General features: G+C 44.3%; 3 long non-coding RNA genes across 3 annotated transcripts; 2 read left to right on the top strand and 1 right to left on the bottom strand.

Moving 5' to 3' along the window:
• The first annotated feature begins 7482 nt into the window (after positions 1-7482).
• LOC145419915 (uncharacterized) lies at positions 7483-8293 on the top strand. Its single transcript, XR_013901176.1, has 2 exons — positions 7483-8095; positions 8187-8293. It is a non-coding gene; the product is annotated as an uncharacterized LOC145419915 (long non-coding RNA).
• Positions 8294-12041: 3748 nt separating this feature from the next.
• LOC145419914 (uncharacterized) lies at positions 12042-14241 on the top strand. The gene is made up of 2 exons (XR_013901175.1): positions 12042-14043; positions 14135-14241. It is a non-coding gene; the product is annotated as an uncharacterized LOC145419914 (long non-coding RNA).
• Positions 14242-16038: 1797 nt separating this feature from the next.
• LOC145419917 (uncharacterized) lies at positions 16039-19131 on the bottom strand. The gene is made up of 2 exons (XR_013901178.1): positions 18954-19131; positions 16039-16310 (listed from the first exon to the last, which is right to left on the bottom strand). It is a non-coding gene; the product is annotated as an uncharacterized LOC145419917 (long non-coding RNA).
• Between the last annotated feature and the right edge of the window lie 1267 nt (positions 19132-20398).

Raw genomic sequence — 20398 nt, 5'->3', positions numbered from 1 at the left:
GCTGTTGCCATACCAGGTGGTGATGCATCCAGTGAGGATGCTCTCAATGGCACAGTGATAGAAGGTCCTGAGGATGCGGGGGCTCATGCCGAATCTTTTCAGTCTCCTGAGAAAGAAGAGGCGCTGCTGCGCCTTCTTCACTGTTTTGTTTGTGTGTACTGACCACGTAAGATCCTCAGCCAGATGTACACGAAGAAACCGGAAGCTGCTCACTCTCTCCACAGCAGCGCTGTGGCTGCACCAACTCCTGTTCAGGTTCAGGTTCATGCTCTATCTTGCTTACCACACATCATAGTTTTGCACGATCCTGTTCAGTTCATGTTCACGTCATCGCTTTCACATTCAGCTTTTGTTGATCCCAGTTTGGGTTTTAGTTTTGCCTCAGTTCGCTTTATTTTGAGTTTTGCTATCAGCTTTAATAAATAACTCACTTTTTGTTGTAGTTCGTTTTCTCTTCCGTGTCTGCTGCTCAGGCGTCACAGACGTAAACAAGGATTAACAGGGAAAGGAAAGGCTTGGTGTAGCAAAGGTTGTTGGTGTGGGTCTGCTGTGGTAAAACTACACAAAGGTGGAGTTCAAATATAGTTTGGTAAACGTGGTCACGCTGTGTTGTTTCACACAGGTCATATAAAAGAGAACCGCCGGGTGGAAAATACGGCCTCTTTAACAGGGTTATAATAATATGTGCATCCGAATAAACAGTCCATGAAGTTAAATGAAATCAGCAGCTGCAGACTTCATGAGACTGATATCAAATATATTAGTGCCTGACGTCAGCCACACTTAAAGTGTACAAATAATACAAACTGAATTATGGCAAAGATTAAAGTCACATCGATCATTTTAATACGGCTCATAAGCTTTTTAAGAGATCTACTTTCTTCACACGAGGCAGCAGCCTGATACGAAGCAGATGTTATCACAGCTGTCTAACACTTTATCAGCCTCGCATTCAAGGTTCACGACCATATCAGCAGGTTATGTCCTGAAATGTAAAACACACTGTTAATTATGACACTTATCAGTCATGTTGATTGTTTTAATGTACAGTAGAACGGCTCTATACAAGAACAGGCCGTTTACCATTAATGATGGTGTTACGATGCGTAGCTATGAACTCGTTTCCTTTGCTAAACTATCCAATAATACAGGAAGCACTGAAGCACCTCGCCCTCGTACTCGGAGTATTGAACCAAAACTGCCGAGTGACAGGTGGATCGAGCTAATCGAGGACAGGCACAAACATCGACAAACCTGGATAATCCTACATTCTGACACTAAGAATCTCCTAAATTGATCCACTGAGCACTGGTTCCACCTGGAAACAGCTACAACGGGTAGTGAGCGCAGCCGAGAGGATCGTGGGTACTTCTCTTCCCTCCCTCCAGGACATCTGCTGCACCCGCCTCATCCAGAAAGCCCTCTGCATCACAGGCGACTCCACCCATCCGTCCAACTGCTTCTTCAGTTTGCTGCCATCAGGAAGGAGACTGAAGAGCCTCGGGACCAGAACCAGCTTCGTCCATCAGGCTGTCAGGATGCTGAACTCTCTCCCTGCTCTCACACACATGATCTCCCCTCTGAACCCCCCACCCCCCCAAACATACAAACTCTGACCCACCACCATGGCCCTTTCGTTGACTGCCCCACTCCCACTGCACTCAAACTTTTATTTTATTTTTATTTGTTTTTCTTTCCTTTTTTATATTTGTATTTTAGTGTAAACTGGGGGCCACGGGAGCATTCCAGTTTCAAATTCCTGTGTATGACTGTACATATGGTCTTTGACAATAAAGCTGACTTTGAACTTTGAACATCAAAAGGTACTTAAGATGAAAGCATTCATTATACAGAATGGCCTGTTTCTATATCTGAACCTCTCCTGGTTAATCATTAGTCTGGTTCAAGGGCACAGTGGAGGAAGTGTTAACGTAGCATGTTTTCTGATTCCTGTTGCCCTTTCATTAGAAAAGAAAGGCGACACAATAATGATAATAACTCCCAACATACATTTAAAAAAATCTTTCCCCGACTGACCCTGAAGAAGTAAATTTCAGTCAAATGTTTACAGCCTTTAAGTTCATCTTAAAGACTGTAAACAACTCAAGGACCGTTAGACTCGAGCCAAATGATAAAACCTGAATTCTCAGAATATGATATAATTCAGACTGACGTCAGAGCGTGAGCCTTCACGGTGTTCACAGGAGATTCCTGAGTTTAAAGGTTAAATAACAAACAAACTGCGTCATTTATGACTTTTGTATTGTGCTGCCTTTTAATTACACCTGTGGTGTGACTCCAGGGAAAGTGAAAGGAGTTGATATAGAGGCGTGTGTGTGGGTTTTTCAGTTCCCTCTGTACGTTCCGACTCAAAGATTAACAGTTTTAAGGACTAAACTCTCCTCCAAGCACATTCAGTTAAACCTGACGATGTTGACGGGTTCTTCTTCTTCTTCTTCTTCTTCTTCTTCTTCTTTTCTAATGCCAGCGTCTGGACTTGTAACACTTACACAATGAGAGCTTCACCAAATCTCGCCGGCTCTAAAAGCCTGTGGACTGATTTCTATGTGAAGGACTCTGGTTGAATTCGTAAAAACCCAAAGGGTGTGGTGGTTATGTTTCCGAGTTCCTGCCTTTGATTTCCCAGTAGAAGTTTCTCATGTGATGTTGCTCACACGTTGCTTGAGAGCTGTAGGTCATATGAGCCATATACAGCCAGCAGTAGCAAGAAAACAATATATATTCCCAGATCGGTCGCTGAGGCTGAAATCAATCAGAGATGACTTTGGTCACTCGCAGATTGCTGCGATTGGCTGTTTGCATTGTAAGACGCCAACTTGCTGCAACTTGCAACTTTGTGGAGCACGTTCACTTTTAAATGAAAATTTCTGCCTCCTTTTCACTGCCAGCATGTGCACGTTTCACAGTTGCACTACCACAGAGTACGCTTAAACATTTATCCCCCAGTGGTTGCCTGAAGGTTAAGGTTAGCTAACACGCCGAGTTTGCTAGCAAGCAACGTGTCTGTGAAGGTTCTCAGTCCTCCAGGTCATGTAGTTTAAGGAGTTTGGAAAGAAAAGCATCTGGACTTCTTTAAGTTTCCTTGAAGACACTTCATCCGAGAAGCTTCTTCAGTTCTAAGAGCAACTGGTGGAGAGTCCCAGATTTTAAGCCTTATGGGAGTGTCCCCAAGAGGGTCACAGACCCCCTATTGATCCTCTACCTAATCACACGAGCCAAGAAATGTTTGTTTGTAGAATAAAAACAGAAAGTGACTAGAAAGGAGAAAGGAAACAGAAATTTAAGTGTCAGTGGAAAACTATGGGTACCATTAGGAAGGCATGAAATTCACAGTAAAGTTTGCTAATGCTAGTTTGCTAATGCTAGTTTGCTAATGCTAACTAACAAAGCTGTCTGACCTGGCAAAACCCTGTCATCAGTGTCTCCAATGGATAATTCATCCAAAATCAGTTTATTTGAAAAGAAACATTATTTGTTGCTAAAATTCATTTTAAATTTAAACGTAATTTTAAAACTTTAATTTTCATGGTCTCCTGTGAAACTCTGAGAAAAAGATAAGCTGGATATTGTATGAAAAAGTAACTATTTTATTATTTATATTTATAGATATAAATTTTGTTGTGCTTTAACAACAAAACTAACAGGTTACATTTTTGAGAAATGAGTCATTTGTTTTGTGCCTTCCTGAAAGCTTACGAAAAGCATCTCTGATTAGGGGAATTTACTGTGTGAAAGACTATTCCAACTGTGGATTAATCCACCACTCTAAGTAGTCCCAATTGTTTACTTCTGTTCAAAAACACCTTACAAATATCAGCGGGGCCCTAAAACCACTTATTGTTGTTTTCAAAGATGTAAGTGTTGGGCAGGAAGTGAAAATACTTGGAGATTGGCATTTTGTTGGTTTGGGGCTTTTCTTGTTGTTAACTTACCTAAGAATCACAGTCACCTGATGGCACTGATGGTTTAGGGGGTGAACCGACAGATGATGGTCCACTATGACTTTCTTGGCATCCACAGTGGGACGGTAGTCTTTCCGGATGTTTTAATCGTTTCTTATTGAATGCCACATGTGGCAGGAAGCAGATTAAGACTGATTGAGTTTGCCGGATAACACTTGGCTGACCTCTTGGTGTGTATAGTATGACAGATTTCTCAGAGTTTCCTGTCACATTGCAGTTTTATTGTCCAGCAGCTTTCAGTCTACTTTTACTTTCTGTTCCTCTGAGGTTTGAACATTTACATTCTGCTTTACTTCAGCATGCTCTATTTCCCTTTAATGTCTCCACAGTGGTTTCATGACTTGTGCTAATTTTGCAACATCAACTTCTAATAATTGCTCCAAAAAAAACCTGATTTGCATGTTCATAATGAGGGGTTCGTCATTTGTGTGATTTTCTGTAAATGTAAAAATGTCCATTCATGACTTTGAGTGAGAATCAGAGTCAGATGGAAACTAAACTTCGATAACGCCTGCAGCGTTTCCCCTAACGAATACTACTTTGTTAAAAGTCCTTTCCCCCGAAAAATCTTCCGTTAGTGCATTTGCATCTTCTTTTAATAATCTGAGCTCAACAGCAGATGCAGGTTTGTCCCTCTTGAGTAATAGCCTAACTCAAAATGAATGAGTTCATCAGAATATCGGCTCCGTTTGGAACTTCAGAGAGGTTTAAACTGCATGCTTACTTTGTGGTTTAGCAAAGGGATTAGAGCAATCTGGTCATCCATTAGGTACACCTGTTCAACTTCATATTAACACAAATATCTAATCACCCAAACACATGGCAGCAGCTCAGTGTATTTAGGTCAGCAGACACAGTAAAGATGAGCTACTGAAGTTCAAAATGAGCATCAGAGTGGGAAAGAAAGGTGATGTAAGTGACTTTGAACTTGTTGTTGGTCTGAGTATTTCAGAAACTGCTGATCTGCTGGGATTGTCCCACCATCTCTGAATGTACACGGAATGGTCTTAAAAGAGAAAAATAATCCAGTGAGCAGCAGCTTTAGGTGAAAATGTCTTCTCAATATGGAATTTTTTGTTGTAACCAATGTAAAAGCACTGATCCACCCTGAGTTTTGTCAACGGTGGAGGTTTCCTGAACTGGACGGTGAGTTCACTGTACTCAAATGGCCTCCACAGTCAGCTGATCACTGCTTACAAGGTTCCTGAATGATTCTTCTGAAATGGACATAACTCACTCATCCGCCTTTTCCACAGTGGTTGAAGGATGTGCTCTACATCTTTAAACTGTAAAACGTTAGATACCCGCAAGAAGTCCATCTTAGATTTCCATGAGTGGAAATACTGACATCAAATACGGCTCGCGTGATTAATTATGACTCGCTGGTGACCTCTACCTCGCCTTCAATAATCCCTAGAGCCAAGATGTCCGTGGCTGGCCGTCTTTGTTCTCGCTCTCGCCCCTGTCTGCATCTGCCCCTCTGCTCTCTACCCTCTCTACCTCGCCTTCTGGACCTTGGCATTGTACTTTTGATTTTCTTCATATTGTGCTCATCAGGTGGCTGCGCATTATTGACCTATGACCGGCAAACACTCCTAGATCTCCGTTTCTCCTATTCACATCGCTTTGACCGATGCTGGACTCTGGGAGACGCCGCCCCACTATGACCAGACTCCCCCACTAGCCTTCCCCGCCTACCCCCTTTCAACCTGTATAAGAAACAATACAGGAGACGGGGTAAAAGGAGTGGCTTTCGTGTTCGTATGAAGGCTTACCTTGAAGCACAGGCTACGGTCTACACATATGCCTCTAGGGACTTATTACGCTCTTTCCCTTTCTCCAGTGACCGCCCCGTTGCAATCTTGCCCAGTGGGTTAACTAACCAACGCATGCTAAGGGCCATACTCTCAATCTGGTTTTTTCACATGGCTTGGACATTAGCATTAGGGATATAAGCAATGTTGGGATTTCTGATCACTTTCCTGTTATCTTTGATGTTAATTTATGTAATTCTGAACTTCACTCCGAGTCTCTCCTACACGTATAATTACTTCTGGAATTGTGGAGAATTTTTCTATGTGTTTTCTTAAACTTGCATCCTCCATTTCCAACTGTTCCCTGTCTCCCACAGTTGATGACTTCGCCAGCACCTTTTTTCTCGAATGCTCCTCTATCCTCAATACTGAAGCGGCCTTGATCCTTTTCCTGATGTTGGCTAAATGGTTCTACACGTGCCCTGCGACTTGTGTGCCGCCGCGATGAGAGAAGATAGAAGAAAGATAGACTCCAGGTTTTTTATGATATCCTGCGTGCCAGCCGGTTGCAATTTCAAATCGCTGCTAAAATGGCTAAAGCTGCCTTCCTATCTAAAATTATTTGTGCTAATGGTCACAACCCTGATCCCTGTTTAATATTTTCAATTCATTCATTAACCCCTGTCCTGAAATGCCACTGGCAGGCTCTCCTGCTCTCTGTGAACAATTTCTTACTCACTTTATTGATAAAGTTTCATATCTTAAGTCCTCGCTTCCTTTAGTACCGAGTTCTGTTCCCACCCCTGGTTGTTCATCATCATTCCAACAGTTTGAGCCTGTGTCACTCCACACTCTCAAGCAACTTATTGAACAATCAAAGAATATCTCTCCTGCCTACAATATTCTTCCATTTCGCATAGCTAAGGATTGCTTTGACGTAATTGGACCCAGCATCTTATTGTTAATGAATTAATCCCTAATTTCTGTCTCTGTTCCTTCAGCCTTTAAACGCGCTGTTGTCCAGCTGTTCTTTAAAAAAGGAACCTTGATCATAACGATTTTGTGAACTATAGGTCGATTTCTAAGCTTCCATTCCTGTCCAAAATCCTGGAGAGGATCATTCTTTCACAACTCCAGCCGTATTTGGATGTGAATGCCATCCATCCATCCATCCATCCATTCGCTTCCGCTTATCCTTTTCAGGGTCGCGGGGGGCGCTGGAGCCTATCCCAGCTGTCATAGGGCGAGAGGCAGGGTACACCCTGGACAGGTCGCCAGTCCATCGCAGGGCCAACACACAGGGACAGACAACCATTCGCACTCACATTCATTCGCACATTCACACCTAGTGGCAATTTGCTGGGATAGGCTCCATTAATGATAAATTTCAGTCTGCTTACAAACCCTGTCATAGCACTGAAACGGCGTTGCTCAGAGTCCTCAATGATCTCCTCCTGATTGCTGACTCTAGACGCTCCACAGTCCTGGTCCTACTAGATCTATCTTCGGCCTTTGATATGGTGGATCATAACATCCTATTAGCGAGGCCTGAACACACAGTAGGCATTAGAGGTCCCGCCCTAGATTGGTCATAGTCAAACAACCCAGTCATACCTTTCTAACAGGTCTTTCTCAGTCAATTTGGGCCCTTATTTTTCCTCTGCTGCACCTGTCTCCTGCGGTGTGCCTCAAGGATCTGTCCTTGGTCCCCTGCTCATCTCACTGTATATGCTTCTGTTACGGAGTATAGCATGGTGGGAAAGGACGGAGAGAAACCCCCCCCCTTAAGTTTTGTTGGTTTTGTTTTTGAGTTTGTTTTGGATTAATTGCATGTTTTTGTGTTTATTTACGGTTGTTGCACCTGTGTGGGAGGGGAGATTTTACTCTAGCCTAGCTGCCAGTGAGGCGGAGTTGAATACAGGGAGCGGCTGATTGGAGTTCCTCTTTATAAAGGGGAGAGGAAGCAGGAAGTGTGGTTGTTGTTTTTAGTAGGACCTCGGTGAAGCAGGAGAGCCCCGGAGATCCAGGACAAAGTGTGCGCATTTTTAATAGAAAGGATTTTTTTTAGCCTGGCCTGGTTTTTGCTTTTAACGAAACGGAGGACGTGGAAAGGAGGACGTATTCCTATGGAGCTGTGAGAGGACGTGCTGGAAAAGAGAGGACGTGCTGGAAAAGAGAGGACGTGCTGGAAAGGAGAGGACGTGCTGGAAAAAAAGGACGTGTTGGAAAAGAGGAAAACGAGCACTAGACTGGAGACCTCCTGCGCCCCGATAAGAAGAACTGGACCAGCTCGGGGAAGTTTAACTGCCGGGAGGTAATGTGGAGACCCAGCCTCGAACAAAGTTAAAGCCTGAAAAGGTGGGTGGCGAACCTGTTTTATGGAGCTGCAGGATTGATACGGTTGGTTGCGTGTTCGTGCAGTGACCCTCTCTCCCCTGTTTGTAACTAGGCGAAGAACTCGGACCGCGGTGGTCTTTGGGCTTTGGATCCCTGGCCGGGGTTGTCTTCAGCCGGTAGTTTGCCTAGAGGAAGAACGAATAAATTTTGTGTAACCCATTGCAGTGTGTGCGTGGTGGTTTGTTGCTGGTCCTCACTAGAATTCCTATTCTTTTTGCATGGAGGCTCTCTTAACAGACCTCCCGTAACATTTGGCGTTTGTCGACAGGATTTGTGACCAGTATACAAACCTACCTGCCTTAGACTGATTAATATGGCGGATGAGTTATCTGAAACCAGGAATATGGCGTCACCATTTTTTATCGGTGCGCCCTGGGTACCAAAATTTTGTGGGCTTAATACGAATTATGAAGATTGGGAGAGTCAAATTAGCGCAATGCTCCGTGCTCAAAAGTGGTCGATAGAACAGCAATGTGATTTTGTCTTGAGTGCATTAGGAGGAGAATCACGACGTGAAATTCTTATTCTGGAACAAGCGGAGCGGGATACGCCAGATAAAATCTTTCTTCAGCTTAAAGAACTGTATGGGGACAAAACAGCCGTGGGTACCCTGCGTGCCATGTTTTATGAATGTAGACAAAGGACAGAAGAGCCTATTAGAAAGTTCACGTTACGCTTAAGGGAGTTGGGCCATCGCCTGCAGACAAAAGAGCCACAAGGGTTTCGGCGGGCTGACCTGCACCTGCGTGATCAGTTTGTCTTGGGTCTTAGGGAGGGTGAGATACAGCGTGATCTGCGGCGTTTATTAAGGCACGATCCTGACCTCTCATTTGAACAGGTGCGTAAAGAGGCTCTGCAATTGGAAGCGGATGCGCTGTATGGTGTACATGAGGACTCCGCTTGTGCTGTAGTAAGAGGGGATTTAAAGTGGCAGGATACTCTGAATTGGAGAGATAAGTTTAAAGTGGAGATCCTTGCAGAAATGAAGGAGCAAATTATGGATCTCAAAAATACTCTTCAGGAGGAGCTGAGGGAATTTGTCCGACCAGCACCAATGCCACGGACGTTTTCAGCTCCTAGAGGTGAGCGAGAAAGGTGGAACCTTAGTTCCCCTCAATATAGGGGAGGTGTTGAAGTGTCCGAGCCACCCCCGGTGACAAGGCAAACCCCACGGTTAGTGGAGCGACCACGGCACAAGTGGGATGAGCATGGGCAGCCTATTTGTAGTAGGTGTGGAGTTAGTGGACACATGGCAAGAGAGTGTCGGGGCACTTCATCTCAGATGGCTTTAAACGAGTAAATCCAGTCGCTATGGGCCAGGTGATTGGAAAGGATGTTAGTGGTCCAACTCAGTTAAACCACCCTCAATTTTTAGGGGCATGCCGTCAAGTAGAAGTATTCATTGATGGTAAAGAAGTGACATTTTTGCTGGATACTGGGTCTAATGTAACATTAATGCCACAAGCCTGTTTTAGGAGATTGTTTGGTGAACAGGAGCCGGGGAAAGAGAGTGATCTTAATTGGCTAAAGCTGAAGGCCGCGAATGGATTGGCTATTCCTTACGTGGGCTATGTGTTAGCTGAAGTACAGGTGGGAGACATTACCCTGAAAGATATGGGAATTGTGATTTCAAAGGACGACCCCAATAATTCTAATGCATTACCTATATTAGGTATGAACATCATCGTTCCATGTTGGGATGTGTTTTTTTTGAAACCTCAGACGCAGACCCAGACCTGGCCTGTTGGCTCGACTGTAGACGCTCAACAAGCGTGGGCATCTGCTTTTCAGGACTGTCAAAGAATTCAGGCAGCTGTCCCCGTACCACAAGTAGGGACCCTGCGACCCGCTTACCGCCACCCGGTGAAGATCCCTGAGCACAGTGAGCAGGTGATTTGGGCTAGGGCCCCACAGACACTGAGGAAAGGACAATGTATCTTGGTGGAGCCATTGGAAGGGCCTAGTACAGTTGCCGTTGCTCGATCGCTAGGAACTGTCTATAGAGGCCGGGTCCCCATCAAAGTAAGGAATCTCAATCCTTTTCCTATTACGTTACGACGTTATGAGGCCCTGGCTACATTCTCCACGGAAAATGTCGACATTCAGGAACCTTTTGAAGTCACGTTTGAGCAAACCAGGCCAGGCATCGTTGAAGTGGGCGTATCCCAGGTGAGCTCGGAACCATCTGGTAAAGCTCCTCACATTGAAGTTGTGACACAAGGGCGGTCGAATCTATCTATGGAGGAGCAGGAAAAGTTAAATGGTCTCTTGAGGAAGTGGGGCGATGTGTTTGCTGCCGACGAAGAGGATTATGGCCACACAGATGTAATTACGCACTCTATTCCGACAGGTATGGCACCTCCTATTAGAGAGCGGTATAGGCCAATCCCCCCTAAAATGTATCAGGAAGTGCGAGAATTGCTGAATAATATGATTCGATCAGGGGTGGTGCGAGAGAGTACAAGTCCCTGGGCAGCACCCATTGTCCTGGTAAGGAAAAAGAATGGGGGATTGAGATTTTGTGTGGATTACCGCAAGTTGAATGCAGTGACACATAAAGACGCCCATCCATTACCTAGAATTGAAGAGACCTTGACGATGCTGACTAAATCAAAATACTACTCCACCCTTGATCTAGCAAGTGGGTATTGGCAAGTGAAAGTTTCTGAAGCTGACAGGGAAAAAACTGCATTTTGTACTCCTTTTGGCTTGTATGAGTTTGAAAGAATGCCTTTTGGATTGTGTAATGCTCCAGCAACATTTCAAAGGTTGATGCAGAGTTGTTTGGGAAGTCAAATCACAGAGTCCGCTTTTGTCTATCTGGACGATGTGATAGTATATTCACCGGATTTTGACAGCCACCTAGAACATCTGCAGGCAGTGTTTGCAAGATTGAAGAGCTATGGGCTGAAGTTGCGACCTGATAAATGTGTTCTTTTCCAGCAACAGGTGAAGTTCCTGGGTCACCTGGTGAACAGTGAGGGTGTGGCTCCGGACCCTGATAAGATTGCCGCTGTACAGAAGTGGCCGGCCCCGCAGACTATTCATCAGGTGCGTTCCTTCTTGGGCTTTGCCGGTTATTATCGGCGGTTCATTGCAGGGTTTGCGGGTGTTGCTAGGCCTCTTAACTCGCTGCTAGTGGGAGTACCGAAGAATAAAAAACAGAATATCCCCATAAATTGGGATGAGGATTGTCAGCAGTCCTTTGATCTTCTGAAGCAGAAATTGCTCGAGGCTCCTATTTTAGCTTTTGCTGATTTCAGATTACCCTTCCGGCTTTATACGGATGCCAGTAAAGTTGGCCTTGGTGCAGTACTGTCTCAAGTACAAGATGGGAAGGAATGTGTGATAGCCTATGCTAGCAGAAGCTTAGCACCCGCCGAAAGGGATGATGCAAACTATAGCTCCTTTAAACTGGAGCTGCTCGCTTTGAAGTGGGCGGTGACTGAGAAATTTAAAGATTATCTATGGGGGTCTCTGTTCACAGTTTATACTGATAATAATCCATTGGTCCATTTATCGACTGCAAAAGTGGGCGCAGTGGAACAACGGTGGGTAGCCCAGCTCGCAAATTATCAATTTGATATTAAGTATCGGCCTGGCCAGGAAAATGTGAATGCTGATGTTCTGTCTAGAATGCCATTGCAGGTGCAACCCCAGGATTTGGTGCCTCCACAGAGTGTGGACGAAAAAGCATGGGTTCAGGCTGTGAACATCGATTGGGATCCAGGATGCTGGCAAGGCTTACAAGAGCAGGACCCCACGTTGCATAGAGTGAGATACTACATGGCCCGAGGAAAGATGCCATCTGGGGAGGAAAGACGCCAGGAGCCTACTGCAGTCTTAAACTACATGAAACAATGGTCACGGCTGGAGCTGTTGGAGGGTGTTCTGGTCCGCAGGGGGGTGGATTCCAACACCTGTGAGGCGTACTACCAAATCCTTGTTCCTTTGGAGGAACAGCAACCAACATGGAAGGCTTTCCATGAAAGGAATGGTCATTTGGGGGTGGAAAAGACACTTTCGATGCTGCGCCGTAGTTTTTATTGGCTTCAAATGGAGAAGAGAGTGCGGGACTGGACAACATCCTGTGAACGGTGTGTACGTCATAAAGGTCGTGGTGACGGTCGGGCCCCACTTAGCCCTGTTCTTACACACGCACCTCTCCAAACCGTGGCAGTTGATTTCCTGACATTAGGTAGACCGGCAGACTCATACCAGTACATTTTGGTCGCCACTGATTTGTTTACAAAGTATGCTTGGGCAATACCTACCAGGGACCAGACCGCTGCAACTACAGCGAAGATGTTGTTGAGACATATTATTCAGCCAATTGGATGCCCAGAACAACTGCACTCGGATCAAGGGGCTAATTTCGAGTCCGCCCTCATAAAGGAGCTCTGTCAGTATTATAATTGTCAGAAAAGTCGAACTACTGCCTATCATCCTCAGGGAAATGGGGCCTGTGAGCGTTTCAATCAGACATTAATAAATATGCTGTCCACCCTAGAGGAAGAGAGGCGGACTCGGTGGGTACAATGTTTGCCCGAACTGCTCCAGGCTTATAATAACTCTGTCCATGCGTCTACAGGTTACACCCCCCATTACCTGATGTTTGGATGGAATGCTCGTCTGCCAGGCGAGCTGTTTATGGGGACGAAGAGACCCATGGAGTCAACCACGACGCAGGAGTGGGTGAGGAGACATCATGAGCGCTTGAGGCTGGCATACCAGATGGTGGAAAAGAGCAGCCAGAAGGCTGCAGGCCGGATGAAGGACAGGTATGATGTTGGGGCTAGGGCAGCACCATTGCTCCCGGGGGAAAGGGTTTTAGTCCATACGACAAGAAGGGACGGACAGGGTAAACTGGCAGCACACTGGGAGGAAGAGATCCAAATTGTAGTTGGCCAGCCAAACCCTATGAACCCAGTCTACAGAGTTCGGCCAGAAGGTAAAGATGGGCCTGTTAGAGTGGTCCATCGTAATCGCCTGCGCATATGTACTTTCTTGCCTTCCGTCAATGATAAAACAGGAGGTGGCGCCTTAGAACCAGGAACGGCAGCTGCGCATGATATAGCGACAGCCTCAGACCAGTGGTTACTTCTATGGAGTATGGCACAGCAGATGCCAGGGCCAGGTCACTATCCGTCCTCCAACAAGTCCGCCCCTGCAACTCAGGAGGGTTTAAGGAGATCTGCCCGTGAAAATCTCGGGAAGCCCCCACCTCGATATACTTAGTAGAGTGCCCGAGGACGGGCTAGGAAAAAGTTGGGGTGGGTGTTACGGAGTATAGCATGGTGGGAAAGGACGGAGAGAAACCCCCCCCCCCCCCCCCTTAAGTTTTGTTGGTTTTGTTTTTGAGTTTGTTTTGGATTAATTGCATGTTTTTGTGTTTATTTACGGTTGTTGCACCTGTGTGGGAGGGGAGATTTTACTCTAGCCTAGCTGCCAGTGAGGCGGAGTTGAATACAGGGAGCGGCTGATTGGAGTTCCTCTTTATAAAGGGGAGAGGAAGCAGGAAGTGTGGTTGTTGTTTTTAGTAGGACCTCGGTGAAGCAGGAGAGCCCCGGAGATCCAGGACAAAGTGTGCGCATTTTTAATAGAAAGGATTTTTTTTAGCCTGGCCTGGTTTTTGCTTTTAACGAAACGGAGGACGTGGAAAGGAGGACGTATTCCTATGGAGCTGTGAGAGGACGTGCTGGAAAAGAGAGGACGTGCTGGAAAAGAGAGGACGTGCTGGAAAGGAGAGGACGTGCTGGAAAAAAAGGACGTGTTGGAAAAGAGGAAAACGAGCACTAGACTGGAGACCTCCTGCGCCCCGATAAGAAGAACTGGACCAGCTCGGGGAAGTTTAACTGCCGGGAGGTAATGTGGAGACCCAGCCTCGAACAAAGTTAAAGCCTGAAAAGGTGGGTGGCGAACCTGTTTTATGGAGCTGCAGGATTGATACGGTTGGTTGCGTGTTCGTGCAGTGACCCTCTCTCCCCTGTTTGTAACTAGGCGAAGAACTCGGACCGCGGTGGTCTTTGGGCTTTGGATCCCTGGCCGGGGTTGTCTTCAGCCGGTAGTTTGCCTAGAGGAAGAACGAATAAATTTTGTGTAACCCATTGCAGTGTGTGCGTGGTGGTTTGTTGCTGGTCCTCACTAGAATTCCTATTCTTTTTGCATGGAGGCTCTCTTAACAGACCTCCCGTAACATTTCCCTCAGGCGCAAACTTTGAGAAGTGCAACATTGCACATCATTGTTATGCTGATGATACTAAGATCTATTTCGAATTAACTGATGGTCCTGCCATGTCTTTGCATTGTTTTCGTGAGTGTATGCGTGAGGTCAAAGATTGGCTCGCAGGTAACTCTCTTATCTTAAATGACAGGAAAACTGAAATCATCGTGTTTAAGAGTAATATCCTTCGTGGCCAACTCCGTGACGCCTTTGGTTCCTTTGCCAGTTTTCTTACTGAAACTGTTAGTGACCTGGGTGTGTTTCTGGACAGCTCATTTAAATTCGACAAACAAGTGTCTTCTGTTGTCAAATCTTGCTTCCACCAATTGCGTCTTATTTGCCAGGCCCCTGTGTGGGACACTATGGCCTGGAAAAGCTTATCCACTGCAACTCCCTTTACTTTGGTCTTAACGCTACTCTTCTCCATAGATCGTAGAACCTCTGTCTCTCTTCCACAGCATGTCTTTATCCTGTCTTCCTTCTCTCACCCCAACCAATCGCAGCAGATGGCCCCGCCCCTCCCTGAGCCTGGTTCGCTGGAGGTTTCTTCCTGTTAAAAGGGAGTTTTTCCTTCCCACTGTTGCCAAAGTGCTTGCTCATAGGGGGTCATATGGTTGTTGGGTTTTTCTCTGTATCTATGAAGCGCCTTGAGGCGACTTTTTTTGTGATTTGGCGCTATATAAATAAAATTGAATTGAATAGATTGCAAATTGTTCAGAATGCGGCAGCTCGTCTCCTTACTGGTACTGGGCGGCGTGTCTCTATCACCCCCGTCCTTGCCGACCTGCATTGGCTTCCCGTTAAGTACCGTATTTAATTCAAAATCCTGCTTCTCACCTTTAAAACTATCAACAATATGGCGCCAAGTTACCTCATTGAACTACTTAGATCATACACCCCTTCTAGAGCACTAAGATCATCTTCCCAGTCACTCTTGGTAGAGCCGAGCTGAAGACTAGAGGTGACCGCACGTTTGCCTTGGCTGCACCCGATTTGTGGAATAACCTCCCCATCGCTATCCGTGAGTCTGATTCCATTCAATCCTTCAAATCGCGGTTAAAAACATATTTATTTAACCTTTTCTACCAGTTAATGCTTGTTTGTTAGTTAGTTTAGTGCTTGTTGCTACTTTTGTTCTATTTGTAACTGCTTTTAATTATTTTAAATTTTTTCTTGACTCTTTTATCTTTAACACATATTGTTCTATTATGCTTTTATATGCATTTCTTTTTCTTTCTGTGTTTTTAATGCTATCAACCTGCTAGCATGTTTGGTACTTTGCCATGGTCTTCATCTGTCTCTATTACTTACATCTGACCCTCTTGTATGTTAAGCACTTTGGCATACCAATGGTTTTTAAATGTGCTATATAAATAAAGTTTGTTGTTGTTGTTGTTGTTGTTGTTAAGTCTTCAGTTAGAGTATCGGACCCCAGGAAACTAAAGGGTATGTTTGTATTGGTGGTCTTTTCCCCTCCTTGTTCAAACTGTTGTAACTCTTTGGCTTTCTTTGGGTTCAACCACACGTCATTATCTAAGAGCCTAACTTTACTTTCGGTCTTTCCTGCCCTGTTTGGCTTTTCATACATGGGCCATATCCAAACTAACGACTAATGTTATTAAAGTGAATGACTTGTTGAGGCAAATATGTTGTAAAGCGACTAAATTTTGCACCAACAATCTGCAGAAAGCACTATTTAATGTCCCATATTCACTCCACAGCACTCTGCTTTGTTTGGGGTCTTAAACAGGGGTTTAACTTCAACGTGATTGGACATGTTTAGTGAGGGAATGGAAACCGCTTCTCTTCCAGGTAAAGGCAGGTGTAGTTTCATTGTTATCCAGTGTGTGGGTTGGTTTTCTTCATATTGCAGCTGCCAGTCATCAGGTTACCGGTGGTTGTTAGCAGCTGAAGAGTGAAAGGCTTCACTCACGTCTGCAGAGTGCAGCGATCCTGGTGAAAAATGGGGCGTGAATATAAGTGGTTTTGAGAGGGCAAACTGTCAGACTCATATCCCCTAATCTGACAAGCACTTCCAAAGAAGTGTTTGGCGGTAATGAAGAACTGATCTGTATGATTTCTGGTGAAATATCCGTATTACAGATGTGTAGCAGAAATGGCTGACAAACTGGTGAAACCTGAAAGCAGAAGTTTAACGTGATTAGTTACTTAGTCAAATTTCCTTTGTACACTTGGATTGTTTATGTCCTTCCAAATATTTCCCCATTGTTTCGTTTCATCGCACTGGTCTCATATTTACAGAGTTATGTCCATGGCTGCCGCTCTGTTAAAGCCAATGCTTCAGCACCTTTATCAGGCTCACTCCATCATAAAAAGTGAGACAATGAGCCTAATCACTTGATCCAAGAACTCAGTGAGTGGTTTCCTGTTAGATCAGTTAAGGTTATTATCAGAGTCTTTGTGGCCCCCCAGGCTGATCCCAGATCATTATTAGAATCAGAGAGGACAAAGAAGCAGGTTACGATTTCAGGCAGACCCACATGGGTCAGATCCACACTTAACACTTAATATAACACTTGTTTTTAAGCATATAGTCCTCATGCTGGGGCATTCCCATGACGCTCTGTGTTTCTTCTTCTCTCACTATGTGTTTATACATCGCTCTGCATTAAATCAATAGTTATTATTAATCTCTGGCTCTCTTCCACAGTGTGTCTTTGTCCTGTCTTGCTGCCATCACCCCATCAGGTTGTGACACATGGCCGCCCCACCCTGAGTTCTGTCGGAGGTTTCTTCCTGTTAAAAGGAAGTTTTTCCTTCCCACTGTCACCAAGCCCTTACTCACAGGGGGTCATCTCATTGTTGGGGGTTTTCTGTAACATTGTGGCCACAATGTTAAAGTATAAAGCACCTTACGTCAACTGCTGTGTTTTGGTGCTGTTTGACTGCTTTTCACCTTTTCATGAACACGTAACAAAACAAAGGAAAATAAATATTTAGAGACCCAAAGTATTTCCATTAACAACTGCATTTAGAAAATTCTTATTAATTAGCACATTGAGCTTTCAGACTACTTTTTGTGCATGTGAGCAGATAACCAGAAAAGAACAAAATCAGTCAAACTACAGATGAAAGCATGAAATGAGACGGGGAGCATAGGTGAGTGTTTTTAAAGAACATCACAGCAGAGTTTCCCAGTATTCTTGCTCCAGTTTGAAATGCTGAAATGCTTCCCCTTTTTCTGCACTTGTAGCTGTATTATTCAGACAGAAAAAAACAAAACAAAGGTGAGTGGACACAAGCACAATATTTTGAAATCCTGATCACACCTAACCAATAAAAGACAGAGATCAAAATATCTGTGTGTTGTTTGATCAAAGATTACAGGAAACGTGAACCAGGAAAAATGTGTTTGATCAGAATCCCGTCAGCAGAATTTCCCATCTGTTGTGACCTTTAGTTTAGAATTATGTGTTTTTATTCAGACCTTTGTGGCGATGTACCTGAGAGCTTTCCAACATCCTGCTCTGCACTGAAACGCACAGTTTCATTTGTGCATTTCAGGCTTACCAAGCATTACCCAATCAGAGAGACGTTTGACTCGCGGCAGGTCCGGACCTGCAGTGCCAGGAAGTCTGAATGCGAGGGTGAAGAGTTGGCAGCACGAGGAAATTAGGATTTAAACAGGTGCCTCCTGATTTAACTACTCTGGCTAAAGGCTCCATTTAGCTGATCATGGAAATTGTATTATCTCATATGTGTTTGATCTATTGCGGCATGCTTTTCTTCTTCTATAGTCTAAATTTAACTTTTTGTAAAGAAGAAAAGAAAGCAGTGAAACATTATTCAAAGTATGTAAATGTTCTTCTGTAAGCACATTTCACCACACAGGAGCCACTTTGGGGACGTGATCTTACACCCTTGTGGAAATAAAGGCAAAAACAACTCATGGGAAAAGTTTTTTACGAATATTTTCAAACTTTTTAAGATACAAGGACCAAATTCTCGGTGTTTTTAGTCTTCCTTTCCTCGCCCTCAACCAGTCACGACAGATGGCCCCGCCCCTCCCTGAGCCCGGTTCTGCAGAAGGTTTCTTCCTGTTAAAAGTTTTTCCTTCCCACTGTCACCCAGTGCTTGCTCATAAGCTTTGACTGTTGGTGTTTTTTATGGCCTTTGCCTTGAGGTAACCGTTGACTCGGTGCTACATAAACAGAAAGGAACCAAATTGAAATTTATGAGGAAAAAACAGCCAAACATGAGTTCACAAAGAAAAAATGTCAACTGTACATGGCCCGCACCAGCAAATTAGAAGAAAGAAAACTTTAATACATCCTATATTAAAACACCACCAACAGCACATCCTTTCAATCATGTCGTTGAGACGCCACCTACAACCTCACTTTTATACACACACATGCATGTGTGTTTCTCCTTAACTTACCAGCTTACAATTATCAGCTCAAATATTTTGAGATATTTCTCTGAATTTTCTCGCATCACTCAGGCTCTTGTTAAACTGTCTACTGTAAATTAAAATGACTGAACTGAATATTGTTTGACAACAGAGAATAAATGGAGGTTACACACAAAGCCGCATGTATGGTGAACCACAGGCACGAAAAACTCCTGTCTTACGTTAAAAGGAAGCACGGCCGGACATCAAGGAGCCCTGTCTGTGTCACTGCTGCAGTTGAGAAGGTTGATTCACATCTTTGTTTGCCTCATTGCGGGTTTGGTCCCTTTGGTTTCTGCAGAACGTTGGCATATTGTTATCACCTTCCTTCCACAGAAACCAGTGGCTGGAATGGGTGGAAAGTGGTTGATGGGCACACAGCCAGAGCTTTGTTTCCTTTTGTGCCTGCAGGCTGACATATGGCAGCATCAGCGACTGTGTTGTCATGCAGTTCCTATTTGGGTTTGTTGCCCAACCTGTGTGCTTATCTTGGCACTCCTGGTGTTTTCACGAAGCTTTCATGTGTATTCAGAGCCGTTGTTTATTATTCCAAATTAATTGAAGAAAATTTTCACTCAATGATACCTGACAAAAGACCTAGTGAGTCCTCAGGGGAACAGATCTGCTTTGTATCTCATACCGTGGAAAAACAGACACCACACTACTGCAACACGCACAGCGCTGAGAGAAAGCATTTGTTGTTTTTAACATATTATCACACTTAGATATTTCAGCTCATCCAACAAACGTTATTGTTAGACAAAGATAAGCAGAGGAAATTAATCACGCAATTTTTAGATGTGGATTTAATTTATTAAGGGGCAAATGTTTTCCAAGTCATTGCTCTTAGTTTTGTTTGCAATAAACACAAGTTTAGATATGAAAAAATGTCGGGGGGGGGGGTGTTACTGTTTCAGGGGCTGAAGTTTCACTTTGGCTCTGACAGAATGAAACCGCGTTACATTCTTACCGTCAGACTGGGAAAAGAACAAAGAGGCTACGATGAGAGTAACAAGTCTCCCTCAAGAGATGCAGTCGATTGCTTTGCCTGCAGACAAGAAGATAGTTTATTCACGTCAGACAGTGGGTTCAATGCACATACCAAGCCAGATGGGTTAGGGCGGCCGCCTCTACTTTTTTCAGTATACCAATAAAAGGAAATTGGATGGTTGTTACATTTACAAAAGTCTAACTTGTAATTTGAACAAAATAATTTCATGTTTCTAAGGTGAACTTAAATAAATCATGTAGGAGCTGTCAGAAATTCAACAACTTAATTTGTTCTTGTTGAGATGCCGTGATACAAGAGCGGTTAGCTGCTGGACTCATGGAATTCACAAGATCACACGAGATTTCAAACTGTAGGAAAATCACTGGAGTTATAAGAGGCAGACAACTACACACACACCACGTGTACGCTATCTCTATTTATTGTGGTTTAACCCGTCAAGGACAAAAACGTACAGAAAATTTTGCATCAAGCCTTGAAATCATAGCTTTCTTTGCTTTGTTAAACCTTTGTTAAGCTTTTTTAAGCCCCACACATGCACATCCACCACAAATTCTATTTAAAGTCTTGTAAACCTCCAATTTTCACAAAATAAATCTGTAACAGGACAAACGGCTG

This window comes from Astatotilapia calliptera, chromosome 14 (assembly GCF_964374335.1).
Source record: "Astatotilapia calliptera chromosome 14, fAstCal68.1, whole genome shotgun sequence".
NCBI lineage: Eukaryota > Metazoa > Chordata > Actinopteri > Cichliformes > Cichlidae > Astatotilapia > Astatotilapia calliptera.
This window is presented reverse-complemented; position numbering and strand designations above follow the sequence as displayed.